Here is a 17,561-nt window from a genome sequence, read left to right as displayed (position 1 = left end):
TCAGCCTTTTTTTCCGGGTCGTAAGTAAGTCGAAATTTTGTTTCTTAAAGTAATATATAGATTGGATTGGTACTGTAGTCAAAGGGCCAAAATGTTTTCATATTCCTGAAGTCTCAATTGAAGTACAATTGTTGACCCCGGAAAATATCTGTTCCTTATCTTGTCATAAACAGTCACATCTTAACAGGCAACAATATCAACGTGAACATTCTTTTTCTTTGAGTTCGGGCAACCATCCAGCCATAAAATGACTGCGGGCCAGATGTTATTCGTATAAAGAATAAGAGAAATTACATATGACAAAAAGATAAATTACATTTAATAAGGAAATGATTAGAAAATATGAACTATTCTGTGCTTTCCTCGGATTCCGTCTGGCACTCCGGTTTCTTCCCACAGAATTCAATTAATTGATGATTTTAAAGTTTTTATTGTTGTTTCTGATAATGATTTTTCGTTTAAAATGTTCAATATTTAGCTCTTTGTTCTCTTTAACTTTTGAAAGATATATGTTTTTATTCATTCAACATCATTGATAATTTATTTTTAAGTCATTACTGTAATGTTAGATTTTATTTGATGGTGCCTTTCTGGACGCTCAAGGTCAACGTAGATATACATTAACGGACAAATTGTAACACATTGAAACCTAAAAAGAAGCAGAAATAAAAAGTAGATGAAATCAACAAAATCATGATTGATGGATGTATTTGTTTCCTGCAGGTTCACTTTGTGAGAGATCAGCTGTCAATGTATAGATTTTATTTTCATTTAATCTTTAAAGAGCACTGGTTTGCTAACCACTGCTAAGTGAAATGCTGCACCTTGTTCTGCAAAAGATTTTCAAACACAGATATTGATCACAAACGCTAAATGTTTTCTTCTGCCTCAGGCTACAGTTGAAGCAGTCTGCCAGGTGAACCCCCAGTGAAATCCTATACTCTCTTTATCAGTTTACCTGTGTTGGTGTGGTGAAAAAAAAGAATAACCACATCTGCTTTTAGTCGTCAGGCTTCTTTGTCGGGCTAGCAACTTAAAAACAGTCCCTTAACTCAAGCTCTTGTAAGTTTACAGCCGTCAGCTGCTCCAAACTGATAAGTGTGTAATTACCATAGTGTCTGTAACAGGCATCGATTGCTCTTGTCTTCTCTTTCCCCCCTTCCATTGATTGGTGATGTTTAGTTCAGATTACAAGGCAAGGCGAGGGCACAAGCTGAAAATCTCTACAAAATACAAGATAAACAGCCACATTCTCAAGCACGTCCTGCTTTTTGAAGACATTGAAAAATAGTTTCAATAGATGAAGGAATGAGACTTGATGTAAACTCAAATCAGATGTCAAAATCCTGCTCTGTGTTTAGCTAAAAACGATACTCATGCATTCTGTATTTCTTTGTCCGCCATCTATCAAATGATCAAATAATTGAGGCCGTATCAAAGACCAACAGTCTGCAGTCCTGATGCCCTCACACAAATCTACAAAACAAATAAATAGAAATATTGATACAATACAATTGATCTGACACAATCATGAAAGGTGAACTGAAAATATCAATAGATGTGTTACAATTAGATTGAAGTATTTGAAGAAGTGGAAAGTGTACACAGCTACCTTTTCCTCCTCTTCCCTCTGCAAGTATGTTTGAAAGGTCATTTCCTAATTTAGGATTAAATGAGAGCATAATTGAAAAAGAGCCTGACTACTTTACAGATGACAGAAATTAAATATGGCAGTTTTCTCGGGTCAGTCGTCGTCTGTCGCACAGTTGAACGGATGAGGAACACAGGAGAGCTCTGCTGTTAGATGATATTCGTTTTTAAACTCGGTTCTAAGAGGAGGGGATTCATTCTCATTTGTCAAAAGCATCTTTTGACATTCGTCGTTGGACAAAAATCATATTATATATAGCTTTTAATGGACGGTTATAATCAAAACACAAATAATTTGTGTTTTGATTATTTGCAAATACGTTGAAATGAAATATATTTTTTTGTCACAGGAGAGTAGAGTGATTTTGTGATTTGATGTCAATTATTTTAGAAAAAACTATAAAACAGTTTCAAGGATTGTGCTATAAAACAAATAAATTGCACTCAGTGAACCCTCTCAAATGTTAGTTGTTCATTGAAAGATGATGCTTCTGATTTAGAAATAAACCTTCGTAGGTAGCATGACTCTCTATTATGTTAAGAGGTCAGATCTGTCAGGGAAAAAAAAATCAGTTTGACATTTATCACAGTTTGTTGCTTCCCTGCGGAGTTTGTTGTTTTCCTTCCACCACATTGCTCTAAGAAATCAGAGTCAGAGAGGACTGGAGGCTTCCTGAGTGTTTTCTCTTCAATTCTGTCCTTTTCCACAACCTAATTATTACCGGTAACCTTTACACTTGAAGCAGAGAAACATGCACACAATCACATTAGGTGTAGATGTATTCAATTGTTGAATACAAGTGAAAATTCAGAATTCAGTTTTGAAAGATGCTACTGGTGTAACTCATCAATCACTCGACTGATTTAAACTGACATCTGTAGTTTCACTGCAGTTTGACTGTTAAGTCAGATTTAAGTTTGGGGCCCAGAGGATGATGCTTTATGGCAGGGGTTTCCAACTGTTTTTGTGAGATGGTGCAGGTTTTTTTTCCAACTAGTCAAGCAGACATGAGTTAACGAATCAGGTGTCGGCTTAAACAAGCGGCACCTGACTGAAAAATTAATTGATCACTGTCTTCAGACGCCTGATTGGTTCAACCATAGAAATATTTACATACAGACGCTGCATCGACTGTAGAAGGATGTGTATAAAGCGCCGCCATCTTGGTACAGTGTCATCAGAGGCAGTGGCTCATTAACAACTACAGGGAAAAAGGTACTTCTCAATCATATAATACAACTTTTCGCTGAATTCTGGACCGATTTTCAAACGGTATGGTCCTTTCAAATCGTGTAGCTATGATACAGGTTGCTTGAATAATTATAATAATAATGAAAAGATTCCTTCTGATAATTTGGCAACTATGGCTAGACCTTGGATATTTCCTGGCCATAGAAGCTGCCGTTTGAAATGTTCTGAAAAACAAGCCACCACAAAGTTGTTGACAAATAAGAACTTACGTGCTTGACTGGTTGGATACAAAACCTGCACCGTCTCGGCCCTTTTCTGGACCAGTTTGACACCTGGTGCTTTATGGTGCTCAGGGGTCAAACTGATCTTCAGTGGATTACAGCTAAACCTTCTGTAGATATGCTTTTCCCATCAGGGTCATTTTCAGTTAGTGCAGGAAGTTTATAATAATAAGTGCATTTATATTTCCTAACTGAAAATCAGTTGATAAAACCTCAAAACCTTTCACACATGTTTGAGAGTCGATGTTATAAGTTTCAACCTAAATTTACCAAATAGATTTTTCTTTTCCCCCGAAACATTTAACTTCCTAATTTATCTTTTTATTATCTATGTAAGTATATCAGTGTCATCAGAATACAGAATGTTTAAGTTTTACATTTTAAATGTTACAAATTTATATTTACTCATAACTACTTATGATTATTTATTAAAAGAATATTTTATTGTAATGTTAATTTTAATTTTTCTAAACCTCGTATTATTTTTTGGAATATTTGAATTTGATAATTTCTATATTAAAAGGTTGAATTTGTTTTAGTTTTCATAATTACATTTTTATCAATATTTTGTAGATGAATGTATTTCTATTTAATTTAAACATTGAGATCGATTTTCTAATTCCAATAGTAGTAAAATAAACTAATTAATACAAATACATAAGTGAATTAAATATTATAAATCATTTTTGATAAAATAACCAGCATTTTCATAATAAGAACTTTGAATTTGTGTTTATTAATTGAGTTTTACTCAACCAAATATCATCTTAGTATCTTTACTAACCAATTTTAGTAAAACATCAAACTATACATCAAAACTCCTGCTGCATGCACATAAAACAGATCAAATCTCGACAGAGAAAGAAAGACTAACTCAAAGTCCAAATCTCACCTGTGCAGATGAGTGTGAGGGCGGTGCGTGCATGTGTGTCTCTGCCAGCATGTGTGGGCGTTAGAAGGGCAAGTCTGTAACGTTCACACGTGCTTCCTCCCTCCATATTAAACCCCTGCATTGCAGCACTGCCAGTGGGATTTCAGCAGCCACGGCCCTATTTTTTTTCCCTCCTCTAGCCCTCCTTCCTCACAATGGATGGATTAAATTTGGGCCAGATCCCTCCTGCATGCAGAGCTGCCTGCTCGTACATGCTGCAGGTCGCTGAAGAGATTGTCAAAGTCCTCTCGCCTCCAAACAAAAGCTCCTACTCCGTCTGAGCTTCACTCCTGCAGAGCCACGTGTCCTGGAGACAGTCGGAGAGAACCTGAGACGGAGGGAAATGAAACGTGGGAACCCTGGAGGTTATGCAAGTGCTTGTCTGAGTAGCTTTCATAAGAAGAGGAAGCTCCGGATTTCAGAGCAAATTGCCTTCACCGACTGTTTGGTCTTGATAAGCGTGTGCCTCGCGCGTGGAAGGACTGTATTGTAAACATTATAATATGATACAACAATGTGAGAAACATACAAAATTGAGGGCCTTTAGCCGTTGCATGTTCTCTCGTGTTTGTGTGGGTTTACTCCGGTTACTCCTGATTCCTCCAAAATCAACGGAAAAAAATAAATGTGGTCTGATGGACCTCACAGAAATATTTCCAATTAAATTTGCGCTTCTGCCGAACATTTATTACAATTACATTTAGTTAATTGGTGATATAAAAAGGTACACGGAGGTTCCAATGATGTTCAATTGATCATTGATTTAAATGTAATTATATCTGTATGCGTCTCCCCTGCACTAATAGTCAAATGATACAGCTTATTCTAACAGCTCTTTTGATAATAATGTGGCTCAATATGTATCTGGAAATGTAGCTGGATATCTCCACAAGTAACACTCAGCCTCGCAATCAGCTGTGTTTACAAACCCTTGACACAATACTCTGACAAGAAACTGTTGAAAATCAGGTTGGCGCTTAAAGGTCACCGACCTGACTTGCACAAGATGGGTGTTTTCCTGAGTTCGTGATTCAATATAAACTGAAAAGAAAACAACTTTCTGATGCCTGGAAAAGTCCAAATAAAGCACACGACAACAATCGATAATAAGTGAATCCCCACAGCTATCTTGCTTTGATTCTTTTCCTGAAACATCCTTTTTTGAAAACATATAAATTGTCTTCATTTCTGATGAGCATTAAGTCAATAATGATATAATAATCAATAATAATAATAAGTTGACCCTAAAGTTAATCCAACGTAGTGACTGGAGTTGACCTTCTCCTTAAAAGTTCACTGAGCCAGGTGTTTCTGGAACGATCTTCCAGAATTAACTACACAATCAAAGCTATATAAATGATAAGAATTTATAGATGGAGTCCCTTTGTTAAAAAAAACATCAAATGAAGGGCCCGCAGACTATTATCACATGGGTGGAAAAATGGGTGGTCACATGTTTGTGACCTCTGACCTAGTTGTCTTTAGGTCGCTGTTTGTAAGTTAGTAAATCATTTTAATTTTGTATCCATCCAATGAAAAAAACCCCCGCTGAACTGAACTATTTTTGACGTACACAAGTTTTCACCACTCGGGTACACTCGTGGGTTATCTCCGACCCCACCCCGTGGATGTCTGATGTTTCAATTAAATCAAAGCAATTAAGTCCACCGACTCATGAAATTGATTGTTCTGACAATGTAGGAAAATGAAATGGGGACGAAAATAGACTCTCCTCCGGGGCCCATAGACAAAAGTATTTTATTAGTCTCATTCACTAAATCAATATGAAAACTCTGCTGTTGTTAGTACTGAAGATACTGTACTGAAGACCAAATGTAAAACTCAAGACTCCTTTTTCGTCTTCTGCCTCCTGATCTAGGTTCTTTTTGCAAATTTGGTAAATATTTCTTTCTACCATGGAATTATATTTAATTTATCATCCTGGGCTACTTTAGCTACTTCATCCCTATGATTACAGATCATGTTGAGCACTTTACTGTCCACATTGTGCATTTTGTACAAAATTCTTTTCAAGCCCTACAATAATAGAAAAGGTCTCAGGGTCTTCCAAGGGCCAGAAGAAGGTGCTATCTATCGTAGAGATGGTGTAACTGCAACAGTACTTGGGTTTATAACCTTTAACATAAATGTCAAACTCAAGGCCTGTGATCCAAATCTGGCCCAAGCAGTCATTTTATGATCTCAAAATCAAAGTAGATCAACGTTCATCTGTAAAAAGATGCCAAGTGTTTCAGATAAGACACAGAAATGATGGAGGTCAATAACCATAAGGGGCACACAGTGGTTAGAGCAATCGTCTTACAGTAAGAAGGTTGCCGGTTCGCTTCCAGGTTGAGAGGGAGTCAACTTGTGACCTTTCTGTGTGGAGTATGTTCTCCTTGTGTTGCGTAGGTTTACTCCAGGCACTCTGGATTCCTCCCACAGTCCAAAAACATACAGAGGTTGATTGGGAACTTGGGGAAATTGTCTGTAGGTATGAATGGTTGTATGTTTTTGTGTTTCCTGCAACAGACTGGCGTCCGGTCCAGGGTCTCCCCCACCTATAGCCCAAAGAAACTGGGATAGGATCCAGGTCCCCACTACCCTTATAAGGGATTAAGCAGCATAGAAAATTCATGAATAAATGAATGTATAATTATAAGGAGACTTCTTTCCCCTCAAGAAAAGAAAAAGATGGCAGTGAAAAAAAGAAAAAACATTTCTCATCATGTTATATAAAAGAAGTTATAAGGAACAAATGCATTCCTTTTTTGGCTGAATTCAGCATTAAAATGCCATTATTGTCACACAGTCAGTCTCTTACTAAACTGAATAAACAAACGTTCAGCCCCATTAACCAGAATGTTGTTGCCTTATGTGGAGCTTTGGTGGTGGAGCCTGGTTTTTAAATGGATGATTTTCAGGAGAAGAACCAATAGGTTGGTGATAGAAATCCATTCATCCAATATCTTATGAGCAATTGTGCTTAACAAAAAGCTGTCACGATAAATCATTTCTCATGAACTTTATTCATTAATATAGTTCAGGAGAACTTGTGCTCTGCACACATGTTCTAAGGAAAACAAAAATATATATTTAACTGACAGGAAAACTAAATCAATCCAACACAAATAAAACCTCACACTTAAGCCAGATGGCGTGAACATATCCACAGCATTGTGAACCGAGCTGGAGCCTTCCTTTGAGCATTTGTGGTTCTAAAAATAGAATCCCGGGGGTGAACTCTTCATTTATTCAAGATATTTGAAATCTAATTAACAACATTGCAATGTTGAGATTCACAGACAGAGCTGCGCCTTAGAATACAAACCATAATAATTCGAATACCATGTCGACCCCGGGGGGACCAAATTCATCGGGTGACCTCTCGAGGCTACAGAAAGTCGCTAATAATCCCCTTTTGGCATTAAAAAAACATATATAGCCTTAATTTTCGTTATATTTTCGTTATTTCAGATTTGTCATGTATATATTGCAACCTGGTTTGGACAAAAAAATAAGTAAGTTATTAGACGATAATAAACTATTGAGGAAGCGAATCCATGCACATGTGAGTTGGATTCAAAAACACAACTTATTTGTATAATTTATAATGTAAGATTTCTTCAACTCGATTTATTTTATATTAGATAAATAGGAGATTAATACAAATAAACAGTTACTCTCTTGCAAATCTGTTTGCAATGAATACATGGAGCATCGAGACATGCCATTGTGCGTGTGTTAACGGATCATGCAGATAATATGCTGACGGTCTGGTTAAACCGAGGAACTGCGTTCCCAAGATGGCCGCAATCTCTGATTTGCATCAAATAGATAAGGTCATCAAAACTACGTCCATATCTTTACCATCCCATACTTATTATTTGTAGTCAATTGGATCCTTTTTCCAAACCTGTGCAATTTTTTATTTGCACTTTAAAAAAATTCGTGTTTTTAAGATGCATATCACCTGCAAAAAACAAACAAAAAACATTCTAATGAATGTTATCATTTTTATGGATATTTTATCGATATTACAATCAACTGCATTTCTTTTGGTGTGCAAATTATTATTATTTCTTTTGCTTTCAAAACATATTTAATTTTTAGCATTGTCATTTTATGGTTTATGTTTTAATAAATTGTGTACATAATAAATTGATTAAAAAAATAATATTTTGCAATTATTCATGCCGTTTGTTCACTTTTGTTTTGCAATTAAAGTTGTTGCTGTTAGATGGAAGCAGTCCCCACATTCTCCGCAGCTAAAGGAACAGTGATATCCTGTAAGATCCTGGGGAAGACTGAGGATGAGAGGATACATTCGACTCCATCAGCTTTTAAAGCTGATGTTTTGACATGTTTTATTAAATAGATGTTGGACCTCTATTGTACTCATCAGTATGTGTCTGGTTGTACAAAACTCTCTTTTCAGTGAAATATTTACATTAGAAAATATGCTTAAGTCCCGCCCGTTGTATTTCTTTGACACTTTTAAAAACATCTGACTCAGATTGTCTCGCTTCCATGTTGCTCTGATGCGATCCTAATTTTCGCAAGTGTTGTTGCCGCCTCTGGAGAAAGAGAAAAGAACGGGAACCAACTTGGTAGTTACAACGTGAGTGATATTGTGTTTGTTTTCCAGGAATCCGACAGACAGCAGTCTCACTGTGAACACCTCCGACACCTAATCAAGATTCAAGGCCTGGCTGTGAGTATCGTGCCCGCTGAGATGTGTGTGAACGTGTGCGTCAAGGCTGTGTGTTAGCGCGCCGCAATGTGTCAACTTAAAGCTTTCAAGCAGAACGAAAGGAGGAGGGGGGCGGGGGGGATCCTCCATTTCGTTGGGAGTGTCCGGTGTCATTGCTGTGGCCATCCAGTTTAAGAGTAGATGGATCACTGCGCATTGTTACATGCCTCTGTCCACTGCAGCCTCCACAGAGACGGCATCCAATTCCCTAGAGCCCTGGAACACATTGTGCTCTTTGCTGTCAGCTGTTGGCTAAGATGTTGTGTTAGACTCTGCTGTTTGGTGATCTTCCAAGAAACCAGGAGACCCTTGGATCCTCTTGATTCTTCTAGACTAGGGAGGGCGTCATCCACCAGTCAATGAAATGTTCATACTTAAAGGGATAGTTCACCCAAAATTCAAATTTCACTCATTTTCTACTCACCCTCATGACGACTAAGAGTTGGGATTATTTTCAGAGTAATCTGTTCCTCTTTACAGGTATACACGAAAATTGAAGTCCAGTTTAATGAATTGATTATAGACGCTCAGTTGTCTTCATCTTCCTCCAAAATGACACACTTAAAAAACAAAATGAAGCCTTGCACTAACCATTTAATTGTGACTATATACAGTGCCTTGCGAAAGTATTCGGCCCCCTTGAACCTTTCAACATTTCGCCACATTTCAGGCTTCAAACATAAAGATATACAATTTTAATTTTTTGTCATGAATCAACAACAAGTGGGACACAATCGTGAAGTGGAACGAAATTTATTGGATTATTTAAACTTTTTTAACAAATAAAAAACTGAAAAGTGGGGCATGCAATATTATTCGGCCCCCTTGCGCTAATACTTTGTAGCGCCACCTTTTGCTGCAATTACAGCTGCAAGTCGCTTGGGGTATGTCTCTATCAGTTTTGCACATCGAGAGACTGGAATTCTTGCCCATTCTTCCTTGCAAAACAGCTCGAGCTCAGTGAGGTTGGATGGAGAGCGTTTGTGAACAGCAGTCTTCAGCTCTTTCCACAGATTCTCGATTGGATTCAGGTCTGGACTTTGACTTGGCCATTTTAACACCTGGATACGTCTATTTGTGAACCATTCCATTGTAGATTTGGCTTTATGTTTTGGATCATTGTCCTGTTGGAAGATAAATCTCCGTCCCAGTCTCAGGTCTTTTGCAGACTCCAACAGGTTTTCTTCCAGAATGGTCCTGTATTTGGCTCCATCCATCTTCCCATCAATTTTAGCCATCTTCCCTGTCCCTGCTGAAGAAAAGCAGGCCCAAACCATGATGCTGCCACCACCATGTTTGACAGTGGGGATGGTGTGTTCAGGGTGATGAGCTGTGTTGCTTTTACGCCGAACATATCGTTTTGCATTGTGGCCAAAAAGTTCGATTTTGGTTTCATCTGACCAGAGCACCTTCTTCCACATGTTTGGTGTGTCTCCCAGGTGGCTTGTGGCAAACTTTAAACAAGACTTTTTATGGATATCTTTGAGAAATGGCTTTCTTCTTGCCACTCTTCCATAAAGGCCAGATTTGTGCAGTGCACGACTAATTGTTGTCCTATGGACAGACTCTCCCACCTCAGCTGTAGTTATCTGCAGTTCATCCAGAGTGGTGTGTTCCTTTGTCTTCATGGTTCTCTCTGCGCTTTAAACAGAACCCTGAGACTATCAAAGAGCAGGTGCATTTATACGGAGACTTGATTACACACAGGTGCATTCATTTTATCATCATCAGTCATTTAGGACAACATTGGATCATTCAAAGATCCTCACTGAACTTCTGGAGTGAGTTTGCTGCACTGAAAGTAAAGGGGCCGAATAATATTGCACGCCCCACTTTTCAGTTTTTTATTTGTTAAAAAAGTTTAAATTATCCAATAAATTTCGTTCCACTTCACGATTGTGTCCCACTTGTTGTTGATTCATGACAAATAATTTTATATCTTTATGTTTGAAGCCTGAAATGTTGAAAGGTTCAAGGGGGCCGAATACTTTCGCAAGGCACTGTATTTATAAATAATGATATGTTTGGCATTTTATTATTGTTTGGACTGATCATTTTATAAACAAATCGTGTGGGCACTTCTAGTCTAAGTAATTTGTAATTGGCCTTTAGACGTTGGTGGGAAAAACTTGCTTCGGGTTTCCCCAGCTCTTGCATGCAGTTTTTAAAAGAGTCTCATTTATGTGTGGAAGAAAGGGAACCCAGTGTGGTGAGTGGGAGAGGTGAGGTACAATGAGCAAGCATGATTTACAATTGCTCTTTGTGTGAGTGTTCGTTGTGCACAGTCCAGCACTCAGCTGATTAATCTGAGTCATTTCCATGAATGATGGAAGCTCTGCAGCCTCTGGGGCTACAGAAAGCTAATAAACCTCGACCACCATTGGAAGACTGGACGTTTGTACCGGCGCCGCCTGTGGAGCCATCTGCCCGAGATTCAGAACATGTTGCCTCATTGTTGCTAGCATTGATCACTCTACCGTCTAATCGATATTATGTCCCGGCTGCTTGAGCAGAAGGCTTAACTCCGTCTTTATACACACAATTCATTTATCTTTTATACCATCAACATGGAAGACCACCTTGTTTTCTGCGTCAACACGTCCAAGGTCAAAAATGTACTTTGAATAGAATGGCCTTCTCTCTGTAAGAGATCGAGCCTGAAGCTTAGCGATAGAAGCCAGCGTTTAGTGTTTTCAAATGGTGAAGTCTTTCCCAAAACGGCATTTTAATTTGCAGAGCCTCATGAATCCGCAGTAGATTTTGTGAATGTGACACAGATTAACGCTTTTTGCCCAGTAGGTACTGCTATTACACCACCTGGAGGAAATATTCCCCTGCACAACACAGTGTTTACTGAGATAACACTACTTTTTTCTCTTCTCAAGACAAACATACTTGTTAAAGGGGTTGTTCACATGAAATTCAAATTTCACTGATATTTTTACTCACCTCTTGCTTCAAATAAGGGCTTAGAGAATTTTCTGAGTAATTCATCTTTTTATAGTTACAGGCAGAAATGTAAGTCCATTTGACAATCGTGACCCAAAACATTCCAAATACCTCCATAATGCTTGTCTGTAATGTCCCTTCTGTTATGAATGCCCCGAAATTGAAGTGTCCCAGGGTAACTTGCACGCAAGCTCCAAGTTTCTTCAGCTACAAACGAGGATGTTTATATATTTTATTTTAATAAGTGAATAATTATTGGTTAGGAAACATCCAGTAATTTTGTCTAGTGAAACACATCACAAAAACAATTATTATATCATTCACCAGAACAATCCACGTCCACTTAAGAATTTGAATGAACATTGTTTTCACTCGACAACTCCAGCACAATAGGAACTGATTTTACAAAAAGAAATGCAACTTGCAAACAGAACGTTAGAGATAAAAATGTAATCAGTGCGAAGAAATAACTCACTAATTATGACTATAATCAACAATTAATGGCGTCATTTAATAGCCATACATTAAACAGCCTGATATCTCGACCGGTGAGTATATAATTTATCGTAATCTCTTTATTTTGGCCTCTCGTGTAATTGTTTTTGACACCCGACTAAAAGGGTGTCAGATTGACATCCACTTGGTATGGAAATTGTAGGAGCCCCTTATGAATGTGTCTGTATGTCCATGTGTTATGCCAATACATTTGTTGAAAGAAAATCTCTTTGACTCAGCTCATTCTCTGCTCACTGAAGCATGTTGCTTGAGTGCATCTACCTTCTTGAGAGCCAGTGGTTGAAGAAAAAACACATGTGATTTTGACTGTCATGAGTGTGTACGAGCCTCACGCAGTCGGTCCTCACAACACGTGCACCTTATTAATTATGTATGTGAAGTAGCACAGAGATCCTCTGGAGACTCGGCCTGTTTAGTTCAAAGAAAGGTCTGCCTGTGTTCTTTTCATGTAACTCAATGATAAGATTATTTTTAGATGGATTACATGTTGTCGCAGAATTGCAGCATCATAAACTGAGGAAGATTTCGGAAAATCTGCTTTCACCCGACGAGCACTGAATGTCAGTTGGATCAATATCCTGTTCTCAGTGTGATTTAGACCTTTGTTCCAACCATGGCAAATAAAGGATACGAGCTAAACCAGTAATCCATGACCAAATTCAAATGTCACTCTCTCTAATGCTGTTAGAAAGTGTGGAGCTGCAATTTTATTCCATATAGCTTGATAGATTGAGTTTTTGATAGAAACTAACCTTGTGTAAAGATCAGATTCATGATATTTGATCTATACTATCACTTGTATATATACTATATTTTCCTTATGCCTGAAGAAAGCAAACCAGGGGCCTCATGTCTAAGTCAAACCTGTATGTGATCATGTAGAAATGTTTCGGACAGATCATTTTTATTTCTATTAACCATTATTAGTTCAACTCTAATTATGTCTCTCATTATGGGAGCTGTTAAGGTTACTGTTACTGAGAGGGTTGTTAAGAGGAATTGTACTTCAAATGCAATGTTGAATCTGCAAGTTGAAATAAATGTTAAATTAGACAGTTGAAAGATTAAATGGTCACTACCTCACAGACTTCGATTCATGCAGGGGGTTTTCAGGACGTAACCCACAATAAGCAAGGGACCACTTTTTCTTAAAGTTGACTCTTGTATACATTGACGGCCCCTCACAGCAGTCACAGTGTATGAAGCAGCCCCTGATGATTGAAAATTGCCCACTGGGGGTCTAAGGAGAAGGGTTTTTGAGGGTCCTTCAGGAAGATTTGGTTTTCTTATTAAGGTATCAAGAGGGGTGTCATGGCAGAGCTTTTAGCTCTTAAATATTTGTAAGAGCTGAAGTGAATAATAGGCTGAAGCATCTAGTGTTAACCAATGTCCGTGTGGGTCTAATTCATCCAGGTTATCCAGAAGGTTCTAAAGCAAGGAAATGGAACTCATTCAAGAGGCTTCTCCAGTTCCTGACAAGTGGTGTGAGGAGCAGACCTTAACAGGGATGAGACAGAGAACAATTGGAAGGAGTAGGGATCAATGTATGGCAACCCATTAGGGTGATTCACCTCTTAAGGGTCGTGAGGACCTAGAAAGGTTTTTTTTTACCGGCTCTTGGATGAAATGTTTTCACAAAAATCTACAGTTGCCTCATTTTGGCACTTTTCGGATGTAAACCGATGAATCTTTAGATACCTGGTTTAAGATGTGGTTGAAGACCCACCGTACTGATGTCAGGATTAGATACTTGGCTGACAGAAATGTATCTTGTCCCAAACCTCTTCTAAAACACAGCCATTCCTTTTATCCATTAAAATCCCAATAATCGCTTTCAAGCGTTTATATATCCATATTAGAAGTTGATCATTTTTCTTGATTATGAAAACATTGGGCAGCTTGCGGACACATAATTGCTTGGCGTTGTCGTTGACATTGGACAGATTGCCTCCCCGCCGCCCCTGTAATATGATTTAAAACTTCAAAAGATGTCCCTTTCCTCCTTTATTTCAATCCCGTTCTTATTGATTTCCGGTTCTCAACGTAATTCCGAGCCAATCCCGGGGCTTACCCGCTCCAATGCAGACGACAGGTTGTGACACTGCAGCAGTGTTTAATGAACGAGTGAGTCATTGAGTAAGAAGATTTTCACCGAAGAAGCTGTTTTCCAAAGTTCTTTTCCCGAAAATTACAGCTTATATTTCTGCTTTACTTAGTGTCAACATCGTGACAGATGACCTCAGAGGTCTGTGGAAGCTTGGTTAGGTAAACTATGTTTTTATTTGAATTATTCAAAGGCTCGTTCAATCATTATCGCTCATCTGCTCATTGGTTTGTTAGAAGCTGTTTCACGGCAGCTGCTGTGGACAGGTTTGTTGGGCTACCAATCACTCTTGAGTGGAGACACTTAAAAGCGAATGAATCCCTTACACTCAAAGTCGCAGGAAAACACAATGGCAGGACAATTATTTCTAAATATTTAATCACATTCTTTCTCCCCTCAGCTCGCAGACAGAATTATTCCATCATATTAAAATGGAGAGAATAAAACAAGAGCGTGTCTTATCAGAACAATCAACTATAATCATGTTCTTGACACAAGTAAAAGTCAATCATTCTTCTTTCTTCTGCCCTCAACGTTGTCATTATACTCGGCCAGAGTTAACATGTACTTCTTGGTTGCTGTAAAGGAACTAGCGACAAAGTTCATATCTTGTAAGATCTTGCTTATGATTACTTAAAGATAGCTTGTTGCTCTACATGTTTCCCCCCTTGTTCTCTTTGTATTTAATCATTCTTGGATAAGAAAAAACAGTTTCCTGTTGTCTCTTCCTGCAAGCTTACTTCACTTAGTACTATATGAATGTAACCCCGGGCTCACACCAAAAGAAAATGGAACTAATGCAAAAACATCAGAGTACTTGCATTAAAAGTGGGGGCATTGTTTTCTTTTAAATATGATTTTTTTGTGTTTTATCTGGGCCTTGTTGCAGCATGGATGTTGATGGGATGGTTCAGGCAGGAAATAATTGATAAAAGTAAAGTGTGGCTGGTAAGTTTCTAAATATAACCCCATTTGCAGATGTTAAACAACGTTTCATTCATAACTGACACATTTGTACCAATAATCTATAATCTTCTACACACCAATTGTTTGAATTGACAGCTGCCTGATCCAAAGAAAACCTTTTAGTGCTCCGACTCAATGGGCAGACCCTATGACAAATAAAGCAGCCCATTGGTTCAACATCATAACATAATTAATTATTAAGTCAAAGGTCACCAGACAATAATGTTATAATTAACAAGAATAATGATGATATTGTGAACTAGGGATGTATTCCTCCTCAACTAAGGCAGATTTGATATGCATACATACATCCTTAAAATAATTTTTCTTGATGTAGTCTTTTTCTGGCACTATTTGAAAGTCAAATCTCTTGGAGGCCACTTGAAACTCTGTTGGGCCAAAACTGACCCCCGGACCTTGAGTTTGACATGTGAGCTGAAGTCTGGGTACAATTAAGCGTCACAAGGTACAGTATTTAAGAGGTTAATCTGTGGTTATGAGTGTTGAAGGACAAACAGATTTGTTGCCAAATGACATTGATTTATGCTACATAGTTGTGTTTATCCGTCCTAAAATTTCACTTAAAACATTAACTCACTGTCTAACTTGGGGAGAAATTCATGGTAAAAACGATTAAAAAAACATATTTTCTTCAACAGTGGGTGTGGCTTTTGCCTTCTTAAATTTAGATGAATGGCCGTCAAGCAGACGACACATGCTGTCAGGCTTCCTTTCATCCTCATCGGCTGGTCCTCCTTTGTCTCTCCGCACCTGCTCCGAGCACCAAAGCTTCTGCGCTGTTTGAACAAGGGCGTGGGTGCCGATCGTGCTCGGGGACGGCCGGGAACGCATGGGACGGGAGGGCAGATTGCTGCATACGCCACCTTGTGAACAGCATCACAAATCAACCAACTGAGCAGTGGAGTGGAGCGAGGGATGGAGGATGGAGAGAGAGTGCGGCGAGGAAGAGGAGGGGGTGGGGGGGTCCTCTCTGCGAAGGAGATGGAGAGAGTGTAGCGGGAGAGGAGGAGGGGATTGAGAGTCGGAGGTGGGGGTTGTGGGAGCGAGTGTGTGTGTGTCTGTGTACAGGAGTAGTGCTGCAGTGGAAACAGGACGAGGACTGCAGTTTCAGGTATTGATGGGAGAGCGGTCGATGGACGCGGCGTTGTCACGTTAGTGCCTCTTTGGTGAATGGGTCGTCTCGTCGTGACGAGCAGGATTACGGAATTGCGGCGTAGCTGGTAAGGGTGTATTTTAACTCTGGCAGCAGCTTTTGGTCGACTAGCGTCTCCGTGGAACTGGATTTGAGGAGTAACGAAGGTACAAACTTTATATCGAGCTAGTTTAATTCAGAAAGGAATTTAGAAAGTGATCATGTGCTTCTCAGCATCAGAAACACTGTTTGATTATACTTTTAGGAGATTAGGGGGTGGAGGGGTTTTGGAATAGGTTGACTTCCAATATTTAAAATTGATCACCCCACTATTCTGGAGGGTGTGAAAGAGGGTGTCCCGTGAGTGCTACAGTAAGACTTCTTTCACCAAAGAGATGAAAGGAGAGCGACATGAACAGACCTCTGCAGGTTGACAGTTGTGATGAGGTGTGTGGATGCTGCTGCAAGATCCCCCTCCCGTCCCCCCCCGTCGTACCTCCCGGGACATAGAATTGTGTCAGCAGTAGGGTGACAACAGAACAGACTAAAACATGTCCCGGGTCTGTTGATGTCGTCTTTCGATTGACCACGTTTGACTTGCAAACTCTTAAATCTTGCAGTTAAAGATTGGAACCGTGGATGGGTTTTTCTTGGGGCAGCTGGTGCAGCAATTAACCTGAGGCGGTGACTGGTGTAGTGGTCACATGATTACTCAGGTTTCAAAAGTAGTAAACAAACATCGTGGATGCACCTCATATTCACCTGGAGATGCTAACATGCTAGCATGAGTGAAACTATTGGAGATCTGAGATCATCTGTTTTATCCCCCAGAACTCTCAGACATTCTCATTAACACAGAACCCGGGGCACAGAGTAACTCTCAGTGAGCAATCCTCTTACAACCAGGGAGCCCAAGAGGATATTTGGAAGTTGATTTAAACTCCCTGATGTTGACACTGATGAAAGATTTTTATTTTCCATGGTGAATCTCAGGGAGTGTCTGGGCCGCTCTCTCGTCCACACCAGCTTCCAGATCCTCTGTCGTCGTAAATGAGTCACTGCTTGT

At 39.1% G+C, this 17,561-nt stretch overlaps 1 protein-coding gene across 7 annotated transcripts in view; it reads left to right on the top strand.

The window, feature by feature from the left end:
* The window catches only part of LOC148059901 (synaptotagmin-2-like), a 54,877-nt gene that overhangs the window by 12,220 nt on the left and 25,096 nt on the right, over nt 1-17,561 (top strand). For 5 of the 7 annotated variants that reach the window (XM_087782207.1, XM_087782211.1, XM_087782205.1 and 2 more), the window contains one exon: nt 8,703-8,768. The gene's annotated coding sequence lies outside the window, so the exon portion shown is untranslated. The other 2 variants (XM_087782210.1, XM_087782209.1) reach the window with 2 other exon arrangements.

This window comes from Callionymus lyra, chromosome 19 (genome assembly GCF_982586985.1).
Source record: "Callionymus lyra chromosome 19, fCalLyr1.hap1.1, whole genome shotgun sequence".
NCBI lineage: Eukaryota > Metazoa > Chordata > Actinopteri > Syngnathiformes > Callionymidae > Callionymus > Callionymus lyra.
Note: the sequence above shows the minus strand (reverse complement) of the source record. Positions and strands in the feature narration are given on the sequence as shown.